This window comes from Sapajus apella, unplaced genomic scaffold, assembly GCF_009761245.1.
Source record: "Sapajus apella isolate SASKATOON/1434 unplaced genomic scaffold, GSC_monkey_1.0 scaffold37, whole genome shotgun sequence".
Taxonomy (NCBI): domain Eukaryota; kingdom Metazoa; phylum Chordata; class Mammalia; order Primates; family Cebidae; genus Sapajus; species Sapajus apella.
Window position 1 is genome coordinate 18,401,498 of NW_022436977.1, and position 15,589 is coordinate 18,417,086.

The window sequence follows — 15,589 nt, forward strand, 5'->3', positions numbered from 1 at the left end:
GGTCACTATTAAGTGAAACAATATTGGTATTACAGGATTTTTTGAAGAGAATAAGAGAAAAAGTATAAAAAAACTAATGAAATAATAACTTCCCAAGTCTGGGGAGAGATAAAGAAAGTTTGAAGGTTTTCAAACAGATTAAATTAAAAAATGTTAATCCCAAGACACATGACATGGTAGCGTGCACCTGTAATTCTAGCTACCTGGGAGGCTGAGGCAGGAGAATTGCTTGAACCAGAGAGTCAGAGGTTGCAGTGAGCTGAGATCATGCCACCGCACTCTAGGTAGGCAACAGAGTGAGACTGAGTATCAAAAATAAATAAATAAATTGTGAAAATAAACATACTACCAAAAGTGATCTATAAATTGAATGTAAAGTCTCCCAAAATACCAGTGACTCTCTTCCCAGAAATAGAAACAACAGTTATGAAACATATGGAACCATATAGGATCTTGAATAGTTAAAGCAATTCTGAGCAAAAAGAACAAAACTAGAGGTATCACACTACCATACTTTAAAACATACTATAGAGCTATGGTAACCAAAACAGCATAGTGCTGGCATAGAAACAGAGACATAGGTGAGTGGAACAGAATAGAGAACTCAGAAATAAATTCTCATGTTAACAGCCAAATGATTTTGCAGATTTTCAACAGATGCTCCCAAAATATATGATATGGTTTGGCTCTGTGTAGCCACCCAAATCTCATCTCATCTCAAATTGTAATCCCCATGTATTGGGTGAGGGACATGGTGGGAGGTGATTGGATCATGGAGTCAGGTTTTCCCATGCTGTTATTTCAATAGTTAGGGAGTTCTCATGAGATCTGATGGTTTAAAAGTGGTAGTTTCCACCCCCCAACCTCTGCCTTGTGAAGAAGGTACTCGCTCTTCCTTTGCCTTCTGCCATAAGTTTCCTGAAGCCTTTCCAGCCAAGGGGAACTGTGAGTCAATTAAACCTCTTTTTTTTTTTTTTTTAAATAAGTTACATGGTCTCCTGTAGTATTTTTACAGCAGTGTGAGAATTGACTAATACAGAGAATTGGTACAAGCAGAGTGTGGTACTCCTACAAAGATAACCTGAAAATGTGGAACTGAGTAACAGGCAGAGGTGGAAACAGTTTGGAGAGCTCAGAAAAAAACAGTTGTAGGAAAGTTTGGAACTTTGTAGAGACCTGTTGAATGGTTTTGACCAAAATGATGAAAGTGATATGGACAATGAAGTCCAGGCTGAGATTGTCTCAGACAGAGATGAGGAACTTATTGGGAACTGGAGTAAAGGTTACTCTTGCTATGCCTTAGGAAAGAAACTGGTGGCATTTTGCCTCTGCCCTAGAGATGTATGAAACTCTGAACTTGAGAGAGATGATTAGATATTCTGGTAGTAGAAATGTCTAAGCAGCAAAGCATTCAACAGATGACCTGGCTGTTCCTAAAAGCCTAAGCTTATTTGCATAAAGAAATATGGTCTAAAATTAGAACTGATATTTGAAAGGGAAGCAGAGTATAAAAGTTTGAAAAATTTGCAGCCTGACCATGTGGTAAAGAAAAACCCATTTTCTAGGGAGGAATTCAAGCCTCCTACAGAAATTTGTGTATGTATCGAGGAGCTGAATGTTAGTAGGCAAGACAGTGGGGAATATATCTCCAGGGTATGTCAAAGACCATCATGGCAGGCCCTCCCATTATCACAGACCTGGAGGCCTAGGAGGAAAAAATGGATTCATGGGCTGGGCCCAAGGCCTTGCTACTCTGTGCAGCTTTGGGACTTGCTGCCCTGTGTTTCAGCTGCTCCAGCTATGGCTAAAAGGGGCTAAGGTACAGTTCGACTGTTGCTTCAGAGGGTGAAAGCTCCAAACTTTGGTGGCCCCATGTGGTGTTGGGCCTGTGGGTCTACAGAAGACAAGAGTTGAGGTTTTGGAACCTCCACCTAGATATCGGGGGAAGTATGGAAATGCCTGGATGTCCAGGCAGAAGTCTGTGCTGCAGGGGTGGAGTCCTCATGGAGAACTGCTACTAGAGCAATAGCAGAGGGAAAATGTAGGGTTGGACCACCCATACAGAGTCTCCACTGGGGCACTGCCTAGTGGAGCTGTGAGAAAAGGATCTCCATCCTTCAGCCTCCAGAATGATAGATCCACTGACAGCTTGCACCATGTGCTTGCTAAAACCTCAAGTGCTCAACAGCAGCTCATGAAATCAGCCATGGGTGCTGTACCCTGCAGAGGACAAGGACAGAGCTGCCAAGGTCATGGGAGGCCACCACTTGCATTGGCATGCTCTGGACATGAGACCTGGAATCAAAGGAGATTTTGGAGCTTTAAGATTTGATGACTGCCTGACTAGGTTTTGGGCTTGCATAGGGCCTGTAGTCCATTTGTTTTAGCTAATTTCTCCCATTTGGAACATTTACCCAATGCCTGTATACCCATTATATCTTGGGAGTAACTAACGTGCTTTTGATTTTAGAAGCTCATAGTTAGAAGGAACTTGCATCAGATGAGACTTTGGACTTGGACTTTGCGTTAATGCTAAAATGAGTTAAAATTTTGGGGGACTGCTGGAGAAGGCATGATTGGTTTTTGAAATGTGAAAAGAGGGGCTAGGAGCATAATAAAATGCTTTGGCTCTGTGGCCCCACCCAAATCTTATCTGGAATTATAATCACATGTTGAGGGAAGCACCTGGTGGGAGGTGATTGGATCATGAGAGTGGTTTATTCATGCTGTTCTTGTAATGGTGAAGGAGTCCTTATGAGAGCTAATGGTTTTAAAAGTGACAGTTTCCACCCACCTCTTGCCACCTTGTGAAGAAGGTACTGGCTTCTCCTTCACCTTTTGCTATGACTGTAACTTTCCTGAGGCCTCCTCAGCCATGTGGAGCTGTGAGTCAACTAAACCCCTTTCCTTTATAAATTTATCCAGTCTCAGGCATTTCTTTACAGCAGTTTGTAAATGAACTAACATAACATACATTGGTGAAAGGGCAACCTCTTGAACAAATGATGCTGGGGAAATGATATCCATATGCAGGAAAATTAAAACATAACTATCTCTCACTATATATAAAAGATACCTCAAAATGAACTAAAAACCTAAATATAAGACCTCAAATTATAAAATTAATTGAAGAAAACATAAGGGAAATGCTTCAGGACATTGGTCTGTCCAAGAATGTTATGGAGAGGACCTCAAAGGCACAGACAACAAATTCAAAAACAGACACATGGGATTATATCAAACAAAAATGCTCCTTCACAGCAAAGGAAACAATCAACAGAGTAAAGAAACAACCCACAGAATGGGAGAACATACTTTTACACTGTCCATTTGACAAAGCACTAACATCCAAAATACAGAAGGAACTCAAACCACTCACCACCAAAAAGTATGTAAGGTATTTTTTAAATGAGCAAGGGATGTGAATAGACATTTATCAACAGAAGGCATACTGTGGCCAACAAATACAGGGAAGAAATGTTCAGCATTCCTAATCATTAGGGAATTGCAAATCAAAACCTTAATGAGGCTATCTCACCAGATGTAAAATGGCTATTACCAAAAAATAAAAAATAACAAATGTTGTTGGGACTGTGGGAAAAATAGAACTCTTATACACTGTGGAATTGTAAATTACTATGGCTGTTACTGAGGGGTATGAAGGTTCTTCAGAAAACTAAAAATAGAGCTACCATGTGAAACAGTTGCACTATTGGGTATATATTTAAAGGAAACATACTTGTCAAAGAAATATCTGCACTCCAATATTTAGTACAACACTGTTCACAATACCAAGACGTGGAATCAACCTGAGTGTCCATCAACAGATAGATGGATAAATGAAATATGATATATACACACAATGAAATGTAATTCAGCCGTGAAATAGAATGAAATCCTGTCATTTCCTGCAACATGGATGAAAGTGGAAGTCAATATATTCAGTGAAATAAGCCAGGCACACAAAGATAAATACCACATGTTTTTAATGTATATGTGGAAGCTAAAAAGTTTTATTTCATGAAAGTGAAAGGTAGAATAGTAGCAAAAGTAGGAACAAGTAGGGGTGAGGAGAGGTTAGCGAAGTTTGGCTAATGAACACAAATTGCAGCTAGATAGGAGAGAATAATTTCAGTGTTCTATAGCATTATAGAATGACTACAATTAACAAAAATTTATATTTTCAGATAGCTAGAAGAACATATTTTGAGTGTTCCCAACACAAATGATAAATATTTTAGGTGATAGATATGCTAATTACCCTGATTTGATCATTACACATTGCATACATTATCAAATAATCACTCTATAACTGTATATAATTATATGTGTGAATTAAAAATTGATAATACAAGCAAAAAACTTAGAGATGAAGTGTGCTAAGCAGAGAAAAACAACTGATGTACACTATAGATATATACTAAATAAAACATCTCATCAAATACAAATCAGCAGTAAAGATACTATGTTACTTTGTTTCCAGAGACCAAAAGAAGCAACTGTGAAGAGAGTATGTCTCATCCCATTGTACCCATTTTGGTGGACCCCTAAACACTGATTCTAAGTCTGCCTTCTCCAGGGTTCTAGAATGTCAGCATGAAAGATGGCTGCTGAGGTTTTGGATGTCCTCTCAAGTTTAAATCTAATTATGAATGTAACAATGTTGGGAGGTGTGGCCTTTCAAAGGTGATTGCTTCCTGAGAGCAGACTTGCTATCACTGGAATGGGTTACTTATTGCAGGAGTGGTTTAGTGATGATGAAATTGGGTTCCTAATAAAAGAATAGATACAGAGGCCATTCTCTCTCTGTCTCACATGCTTGCTTGCTCTTCTGCAATATTATAAAGCATCACAAAGGCCCTTGACAGATACCAGTGCTATACTCTTTGACATCCCAGACATAAACCAAACCTCTCTATTTCTCTCTCTCTCCTTAAATGAATTAAGCAGTCTGTGATATTCTGTTATAGCAGCAGAAAATGAACTAAGACAGCAGCCAAGTGTTCATCAGTGCCTGATTGCCAGGTACTGAAGATGAAAGAGCATACTGTACAACTGGTTTTTAGCCTCTGCTCATGTTGAAGCTGTAACCTTCACCACTTTAGGACTTAGCTTTTTGGTGAAGGTACTTGAAATGGATCTCTAAAATTCCAGCATTATGTGTTATAATTTCTGGGGAACTTGTAATGCTTGTGTACCAAAATCAAAAATACCCACATTGAAGACCAGATAAGAGATTGTTCTTTTTTATGTTGTCATTAATATTAACTTTATGTTCATCTATACCACTTTAACAGACAGCTGATCATAATTGAATATAGAGTAAATTCTCAGTAATAGTTTTACTTTATGATTAGTTTTGCTATATTAGCAAAGTGGAAATAACAGCAAAGCAATCATCACATCTGCCTACTGAAACTTCCTTCTCCTGTTGGTTCCAGGAGATAAAATGCCATTGTTAACTCATCTTTAAAAAAAGTAATGAAGAAATAAAACCTTCACACACTGATTCCAAAATTTGTGTCCAGACTTCCATATGTCCTTTATCCAGTTTTCTGAATGTTAACATCTTACATAATCATGATATACTTTCATAGCTAAAATATTTGTACAATACTATTAACTAAGCTGCAGATTTTCATATTTTGTCATTTTTTTTCAAAATGTCTTTCTATGTTCCAGGATCCAATCCAGACTACCACATATTGCATTGAGTCATTGCAATGGATTGGATGTTTGTGTCCCCCTGAAGTTTACATGTTAAATTCCAAACCTCCCCTGTGACAGTATTTGGAGATGAGGACTTCAAATTATAATCAGGTCATGATGGTGGAGCCTTTACAAGTAGACTTAGAATCCTTATTTTAAAAAGGACCCAGAGAACTTTCTGACCCTTTTTACAAACACAATACTTTGTTACAGTAGCCTGAGCTGACCAAGACAGTCATCTTGTCATCTGTCTCCTTCAATCTGACAGTTTCTTGGTCTTTCCTTGTCTTTCATGACCTTGACACTTTTGAAAAATACTGGAAAGGTATTTTATGTCTCTGTGTGTCTCATTCATTTTCTCTGTTTCTTGCTCTCATTTTTAGCCATTTTAGTAGGTATGCAGCAGTATATATTTTTATTTTTTATTGCAATTTTCTATTAACAAATGATCTGTTCATTCTTTATATGCTTGTTTGCCAGTTGTGTATCCTTGGTGCTGAATTTATTCAGATTTACCATTTTCATTGGGTTGCTTTCTTATTGTTGAGTTTAAGGTATTTTTTTTATGTTTTCCAGTTACACATTCTTTAACAGATGTGAGATTTGTAAATATTTTCTCAATATCTGTGGCTTGTCTTTTTCTTCTCTTAACATTTCCTTCACAGATCAAAAGCTTTTAATTTTGATAAAGTCTGATTTATTAATATGTTCTTTTATGAATCATGCTTTTGAAGTTCTATCTAAAAATGCCTTATCAAACTCAAGGTCATGCAAATTTTTTGTTGCTTTTTTCTAGAAGAATGTTTTATACTTCAGGCTATAATACATATTGAGTTAATTTTGGCATATGATGTCAGGGTTCATTGCTTTGTAAATGGATGCTCAACTTTACTGCCATCATTAGTTAAAGAGACTATATTTTCGCCAATGAAATACCTTTGTACTTTTGTTGAAAATCAGTTGACTATATTTTTTTTGCTCTAATTTTTAGCTTTTCATTTTGTTTTATTGATCTATATCTTTCTTTTCAGCATTACCTTACTGTAGAATTGGTAAGTCTTGAAAGTGGACCTACAGAATTTTGGGCCCTCCAACTTTCTCCTTTTTTCATAATTGTTTTCATTCATGTTTCTTTTTTAGTCTCTAAAAATCTTAGAATCGTATTGTAAATATCTAGAACACAGCATGTTGGAATTTGGGTTGGAATTGCACAAAATCTATAGATAAAATTAAGAAGATTTGACACCTAAACAATGTTGAGCTTCCTATTTTCTGAACAAGATACACCATTTATATAGATGTTTGTTTTCTTTCTTTTGTTTTGTTTTTGACATAAAAATTATATTTTGTTATATTTATTTCTAATACTTTTATATTTTGAAGGCAACTTTGTTTTAGTATAATCTTCAGTTTACAGAAAAGTTTAAAGGGTTATAAAACTGTACCCATATACCTTTCAATCACATTCCCCTGATGTGAGCATCTTCTCTAACCATGGAACATTGTCACAATCAAGAAATTAGCTTTGGTGAAATACTAACTAAACTTCAGAATTTATTGAGATTTCTGCCCATGTACTTTTCATTTTCCAGTATCTAATTCATAATACCATGTTGTCTTCCTGTGATAGTTTTTAGTGTTTCCTTGATTAATATTTAACATTATTTAAATGAACATTTTTAAGAGTTAAAATCATTTAGTCAAAAACATTTATTTAGCAAAAATACTTATCAGATATTTTGTAGAAAGTCCCTCGATTTTAGTTCTCATGGTTAGACTGGAGCTATGCATTTGGGAAAATAATGCTGCAGAAGTGAAATATCCTTTGAATTGCATCAATTCAAGGGTATATAATATTAGTGTGAGTTCTTCCTTGTCGTGTTAGTTTTATTCCCCTGGGTAAGATGATCTAGCCTGGTTTCTTTTTACAGTTACTATTTCTTTTCCATGCTTTTCTTTGGTAGTGAACCATTAAGTTCAAAAGACACTCAAGGGAAGAGGGTTCAAGCTCCATGCCCTGGAGTGGGGAATATTCATGTATATATCATTTAGAAATCTTCTATTAAGAGTTCCATTCTTCACCCCGTTTATTCATTCTGTCATTTATATGTGTATTCATTCACGGATATTTATTTTGTTGTGTTATAATCTTAAAATAGTGTTATTTATTTTGCTGCTGACCTTATTCCATGTTTTGCCATTAAAGATCTTCCAGGTTGCTGCTCATGTCATTTGTTTTGCTGTTGTTTGTTTGTATTTTTTAATAAATGTTTTGTATTAAAATACTTTTAGTTTTGTAGAATTATTGTGAGGAAAGTACAGAGGGTACTCATGTACCTCACAAAAAATTACTCCTATTATTAACATATTATGATGAGTTTTTCACAAAACCAGTATTAAACTAATACTGATACGTTATTGTTAGCTAAAGTCCATACTCTATTTGGATTTTGAAAAAGGTTAACCCTAATTTCTATTTTAGAATTCTATTTAGGAAACCATTTAGTTGTCATGTTTCTTTGGGCTCTTTTTGCTTGTGACAGTTTTTTACGTTTGTTGGTTTGTTTGTTTTTGATTACCTTAATAGTTTTGATCCTGTTTTTGATCAGGAATATTGTAGAATGTCTTTTAACTGGGATTTGTTGGCTGTTTTCCTAATGACTAATCTGGAATTATCATTTTAGGGAGGACAATCAGAGAGATATAATGCCACTTTTATCACATCTTGTTAAGAGTATAGACTACTAAGATGCCTCATCACTATTGATATTAACCATGACTACCTAGCTTGAGGTCGTATACTTGTCAGGTTTTTCACTGTAAAGTTACTTTTCTTTTTCTCCCATCATGTCCATATTGCATGTACTTTGGAAGGAGTGGGGAGTTATAATCCTCTTTGATGGAAATTTATATAAATTACTTGGAATTTTTCTGCATGGGATATGTATTATTTCTCATTTATTTAAACAAACATTTATATATATAGATAAGGACTCGTGGATTTTTTTTATATATCTTGGGTTGTTATCCAAACTAATTTATTAGGTTGCCCAAATCATTCCAGCTTTGGTTATTGGAAGGTATTTCAGTTGGCTCCTATGTTCTTTGATGTGCTTTTGTCATTGTGGGTTTTTTTTTTAAATTATTTTGTATACTTTCTTACTTTCTGGCATTATAAGATATTCCAACACATGTAAACTAGTTTCAGAATTTCTGATACCCCTATGAGAAACACATTAACCAATATAATACAGTATTTATGAGCAGCTTTTTGTCTTTAGTCTTATAGATACCAGTCAAAACACCATCTTCTAACGTTACCTATGTAAACTCTTGTCCCCACCCCCTTCAGAAAGTTCATATGTACTGAGACCAGCTTAGCCATAGACACCCCACCCAGGCGGCACTGAAGGAATTAAGAAGCAGACACCCAGATAGAACAACAAAGTGGGACTATCCAGGGTGCCAATAGCTATCCAAGCTGAGAGCCTCAGGGGTTGACAGCATTCTGGGCTGAAGGCCTCAAGCAGACTCTGACCCATGTATTTATTCTCTCTGAACAGGTGATTATTATTAACAGCAGGTGTCCTGTGTTTTATTATAGAACCAAGATAAACTAGGTAGGCAGCTGGTGCCTGCTTACCACTGATCAAAGACAAATCAGAAAGTATTCTCCATGAGAGCAGGGTCACATATCTGTGCTTAAAGAATTGTTGTAACCAGTGCGTGATAGATAGATATACTGTTTTGCTGCTTTAGAATGCCACAAGTAGTTTTCCACTAGAGGGGTGCAGTTAGGTTTTCCTTGCTTCTCTTCTTAGCAAACAGTATATTTTATCATGCACTCAGCATTTCTCAGCAATCATACACTTAGCCTTCTCAACACATAAGTCTTACATTTTTAATACAGTTAAATTCATTTGTTACAGTCTTATTGCTATATGTACTGATGTTAGTTTTAAGTTACTATTTTTAATTCTACTTTGTCAGAATATAGAAATACAATTGATGTTTGTAATTGATTTAATAACCTGAAACTGAAAAATTCACATGTAAGTTCTGGTAGCTTTTTTGTAATGCCACCAAATTTTCTATAAGAGGATCATGTGGTCTGTAAGTAAAGATAGTTTTACTTATTTCCAATCTAGATGACTTTATTTCCCTCCATCATTGTTTTGCCTGGAACCCGCCAAAATAATGTTGAATAGAAAAGACAATGGAAAATATCATACTGTTGTTGCTGATCTTAGGAGAAAAGCAGTTTTTTTTTATGGTGAGATGAGATATTTTATGGTTAGATAAGATATTACTTGTAAATGTTTTTTATAGATGCCCTTTATTAGGTTGGTCATTTCTTCTTGGCTGATAGCTTAAATCAGAAATGGAATGGATGTTGAATTTGTCAAATTTTTTTTATATTTATTGCTTTTTTTTTCCTCTTTCTTAAATTTTTAAAATGGAGGTTATATTAACTCATTCTCAAATCTTAATCCAAGTTTGCACTCCTGAGGTAACCACTCTTGGTCATGATGTATTATTCTTGTTATAAATTATTGGGCTCAATTAAGTTTTGTTTCAACTCTTTACATCTAGGCTCATGAGGGATATAGACTTGTAGTCACGTGTTTGTCTGCATTTGATGTCAGCATAACGATGGGGTCAACACGTAGCTAGCAAGTAATCTGTTTTCTTCAATTTTCTAAAGAATTTGTTTAGAATTGGTACTACTTCTTCCTGAAGTGTTTGGTGAAATTCACCAGTGAATCCTTTTGTGTCTGGAATTTTTTTCATAGAAAGGCTTTTAGCTACAAATTCATTTATATGCATATTTATTTGTGTTTTATTTATTTACAATTATGTATATGATTTATATGTATAAATTTAAATACATATGTGTATATTCATTTAATTTATTCATGAGTTAGTTTTAGTAGCTTGACTTTTACAAAGTACTATTTCATATACATTGTCAAATTTAATGGCATAATTTTAGGCATATTTTCTTATATTTATTTTAATATCTGTAAAATCTGTATTGATGTCACAACTCTCATTTCAGATATTGGTAACTGAAGTCTTCCTTCTTTCCTGAGTGGTCTCTCTAGAGGTTTATCAATTTGACAATTCTCAAATTATAAACTTCTGCTTTCATTGATTTTTAAATTTTTCTTTTATATTGACAAATAACAATTGTATGTATTTATGGAAACATAGTGATGCTTCTCTATGTATAATGTATAGTGATCAGGTCATGTCAGGAAGCTTAATGTTTATCATTTCGTCATGTTGGGTATGTTCAATATCCTCTTTCTAGCTATTTGAAACTAATATATTATTGAACTTTTGGTTTAACTACTTTTTTGAAAAATTGTGTTTCAGTTTTCTCTTTTACTTATTTGTGATCTAAAGGGTTTTAATTTTGTTTTCTACCTCTTTTGGTTTTAATAGCTTTTCTGTTTGTACTTTTAAAATATAGCCTGTAATCATTAATTCGAGACCTTTGTCTCTTCTAATGCAGGCATTTAGTGCTATACATTTCTCCTTAAGTATGGTTTTAGTAGCATTTTCTAAATTCTGCTATGTTTTGTTTTTATCTTCATTCAGGTTAAAATATTCCCTATTTTTCCTTTTCTTCTTTGACTTATGTATTATTTAGGATTTTCTTTTTAATTTTTAGGATATTTCCAGAATTTCCAGATACCTTTCTGTTACTTATTTCTAATTTTAATTTAATTATGGTTAGAGAACATATTTTATTACCTGTATTGTTCTAGAACTATTTAATAATGTTTTATCACCCAGAATGTAGTGTATCCTGGTAAATACTGTGTATTTTTTCAGAAAATATTATTCTTTTTTGAAGTAATATTCTATAAATGTCAAGTTGATTATTCAAATCTTCTATATCCCTATGAATTTTCTGTCTACTTTTTCTATTTATTGAGACAGGGTATTGAATAGTGACTATAATCATGGCTGTGGTTCTCTTTTCTTGTGTCTATTGAGTTTTGTTTTTTGTTTCATATATTTTGAAGCCGTAATAGAAGGAGTATAAAGCTATGGGAGTGCTATGTCCTTTACGATGAGTTAGCTTTTTTATTAATATGAAATTATCTTCTTTATAATTTTCTGTTAATATTTATTGATTTGAAATATAATTTAATATAATCACTTCAGATTTACTTTTGTGTGTGTTAACATGGCATATCTTTTTGTTATTTTAACCTACTAATATACTGTGTTTATAAGGGAAGTATATTTTCTGTGGGCAACATCTAATGAGGTCTAACTATTCAGTCTAAGAATTCTCTTTTTAATTGGTTTATTTTCAAAATTGATGTTTTAGGTTATTGTATGATTACTCTTAAATCGTTTTACTGTTTTATTTGTATTTGTCTTATGTTTCCTTTTTTCCCTTTTTCCATTTGTTCTGCCTTCTGTTTAATGAGCTGGATATATTTTAGTATTTTCTTTCTTATGTTAGCTTATTAACTCTAATTCTGTTTTCTTTTGACAGTTGATTTGGAGTTTATAGTATGTGTATTTAACTTACTATAATCTACTTTTATGTGATATTCTACCATTTCACATATAGTTTGGGAACCTTAACATGGTTTACTTCAAATTTTCCCCATGACGTGCTATTGTTGGCATACATTTTACTTTTTCATAACTTAAGAATTTCACCCTATGGTATTATTTTTGTTTAAATAGTTAATTATCTTTTAAAGGGATTTAAATAATAAATAACCTTATATATTTACCCTTATAATTACCTTTCTTAGTGCTTCTCATTAACTTGTGTAGCTTCACATTCCCATCTGGTATCATTTTTCTTCTGCATAAAGAACTTGCTTTAACAATTTTTGTAGTGTTGTTTTCCTGGTTAAGAAATCTTTCAGCTTTAGGAGTGTTTTGTGTCTGAGAATGTCTTTATTTTGTCTTCAGTTTTGAAAGATATGCTCACTGACTATGAAATTATAGGATGACAGGATTTTTTCTTTTTCTTTGAGCACTTTAAAATGGTCTTCCGCTATAATCTCACTTGAAATATTTTTTGTGACAATTCTGATGTTATCTTTACTTTTTTTCCTATGTTCAATAATTTGGCTAATTTTGAGTTTTTTCTGTTTATTACTAATGACAAGAATTGGTTATTATGTGTTTTACTGTCTTCAGGAAAACTTGTACTTGGAGTTTGTTGAGCTCCTTATATCTGTGGATATATAGTCCTATCAATTTGGAAACCTTTTAGCCACCATGTCTTCAATTCTTTTTCCTCTCTCTCCTCTACTTTGAGAACTGCACCTGTATGTTTACCAGGTTATTTGAAGTTGTCTCACAACTCATTGATAGTCTTCATTTTATTCATTTTTTTCTCTCGTGTTTCATATTGGATAGTTCCTATACTATGCCTTAAATTTCACTAACATTTACTTTTGCAGTGTCTAATCTATTACTTATTATACCCATTTCATCTTACAGCCATTGCAGTTTTTACTTCTAAAAGTTTGATTTGGGTCTTTATAACTTTGATGTTTCTAAGTTTTTTAACTCAAAGAATGCCGTTTAGTAACTTCTTAAATGCTTTTTTCTGCTAATTCTAACATCTGTTAATTCTGGGTTGGTTTTGATTTATTGATTATTCTCCTTATTATAGATAATGCTTGTCTGCCACTTTGCATTCCAAGTAAACTTTGATTGGATACAAGACATAGTGCATTTTACCTTATTGGGTGATGGATATTTTTGTATTCCTGTAAATCTTCTTGAACTTTGTTCAGGAATGAAGTTAAATTCCTTGGGGAAGAAAAGTGAATTCTTTATACTCTTGCGTATATTTTTTTAGGCAGACTGGAGAAGTGGCTTTTCTAGAGGTAATTATTTCCCATTACAGGAACAAGGCCCTTCTGAATGCACTGCCCTCTGCCCTATGAATCTTGAGTCATCCAGTCTGATTGGAATATACAGGAGCTATTCCTGGCCCTATGTGGGCCTCTGGCACTAATACCTTTAATTGTGAGTAGGTGCTTCCTTCCTTGGCCTGAGGTAGTTTCCTCACACACATAGGCTGATCCGTGATGTGCTGAATACTTGAAGAGGCTCCTCTGCAGGTCTTCAAAGTTTTCTGTGTGTATCTCTTCTCTATGGTACTATGTCTTGTGAACTCTAGTTTCCTGTTCTTCCTAAAATCTCAGCTCCATCTCCTCAAGTCAGGCAAACTGCTGGGCTTTACCTGGGCTCTTCTTCCCTGTGCTGCAATCTGCAGACATTCTCAAGTCAATAAGTGTGGCAATGATGATAGCAAGGCTCATCTCATTTGTGTCTGGTGTCTTTTAAATCCTTATTTTTTTTAATATATATATATATGACCTGTTTCCTGCCCTCCTTCCTTCTTCCCTTCTCTTTCTTTTTTGCATTTTCATGAGTTTATTACTCTACCTTGGTTGGAAGAAAAATCCCAATGAACCATTTTCTTTGCTTGGTTTTCTTTTTAATCTTCCCTATTGTTGCATTGTTTTTTAGGATACTACTTTCTGATCCTTTATTTGTTAAAACTTTTGGCCAATTTATTTATTTTCTTAAATTCTTGATATATTTTATTTTCTTAAAATCTTGATATGGATACTAGGCTTATTAATTTTTAATTCTTTTCTAATGTAAGCATTCAGTAACATTTTTGTTTTTATACTTCATGTTTATTCAGCAGCAAATGTTTTCTAATTTCTATTATGATTTGTTCTTTCACCAATGACTTATTTTGAACTTAAAAAAACAAATATATTTGTGTTAATAACATTTTTGTTTCTAATTTAAATATGTTTTTGACAAAAGCAAGTCTTCATAGTTAAAATATTGTGGAATAGTTGATTTTATTTGTGACTTAATCTTGGTTTGAGTTCTTTATTAAATATAAAATCGGATTTATCTAAATTGGCTTGATGATGACTGTTTAGTTAAATAGAACTAAACATTATATATTTTGTATTATTTTAGTACATTACTCTGTGGACTTAATACTGACCATACTGTAAAATAATTGAAAGAACAGTAAGAGCACACTTCACTTATTCCTTTAAATCATCTTGAATTATATTAATTTTACATTTTCAGCAGATAAAATCAATCAGAATACAAATTTAAATGCCACAATAATAGGATAGGATGACTATTAACTTATTAATACATATGTATATTTTGCATGGGATTCCTCTTACAAGGGCACAAAGCAATTTGTTTTGGAGAAATGGTTCAAGAAATTTAAATAACCTGTAAAATATACCAAGTCAAACTATTTATGTTACAGTTCATACTTACTTTAGCTCACTCAGATCCTCCCTTTTCATTAATTCCTACAAAGGCTTGAAGTGCTTGAGTGTGTTTTATATAGAGTCACCTGGGTTTAATGACATGGGATATTGGATAGGTGTTTGTGCTCAGATTTGGTTTTATATTAAATAAAATAGTGTAGGTTTTATAATTGTAATGCTGAAAATATATGTATTGTAAATATTGTATGAAATATAGACTTTATTTTTCCAGTGGGCCTGTCAAGTTGAATTTGACAGGACCAACCATTTTAAATTATGAGTTCCTTCAGCACCGGAAAAATACTGCAATTTCAGGAGGCTGTGATAAAAAGCCATGAAGAACAAATAATTTTATCTAGGCCTTAAAAAAATCTGTATTTTTTTAAAGTTGGAAGCAAATAGTTGGTATTACATATTTAACCTGTTATACCATGACAGATATACTTTAAAATTCTTCCTTGTTTAGGGGAAGAACTAGCCATGTCTTAGCAGGGTTCATCTTTGTACCTTCTGCAGCTTGAGTAGAATCTGTCTTTTTACCCCTCTCTCTCTATTTTTGCTTTGATATT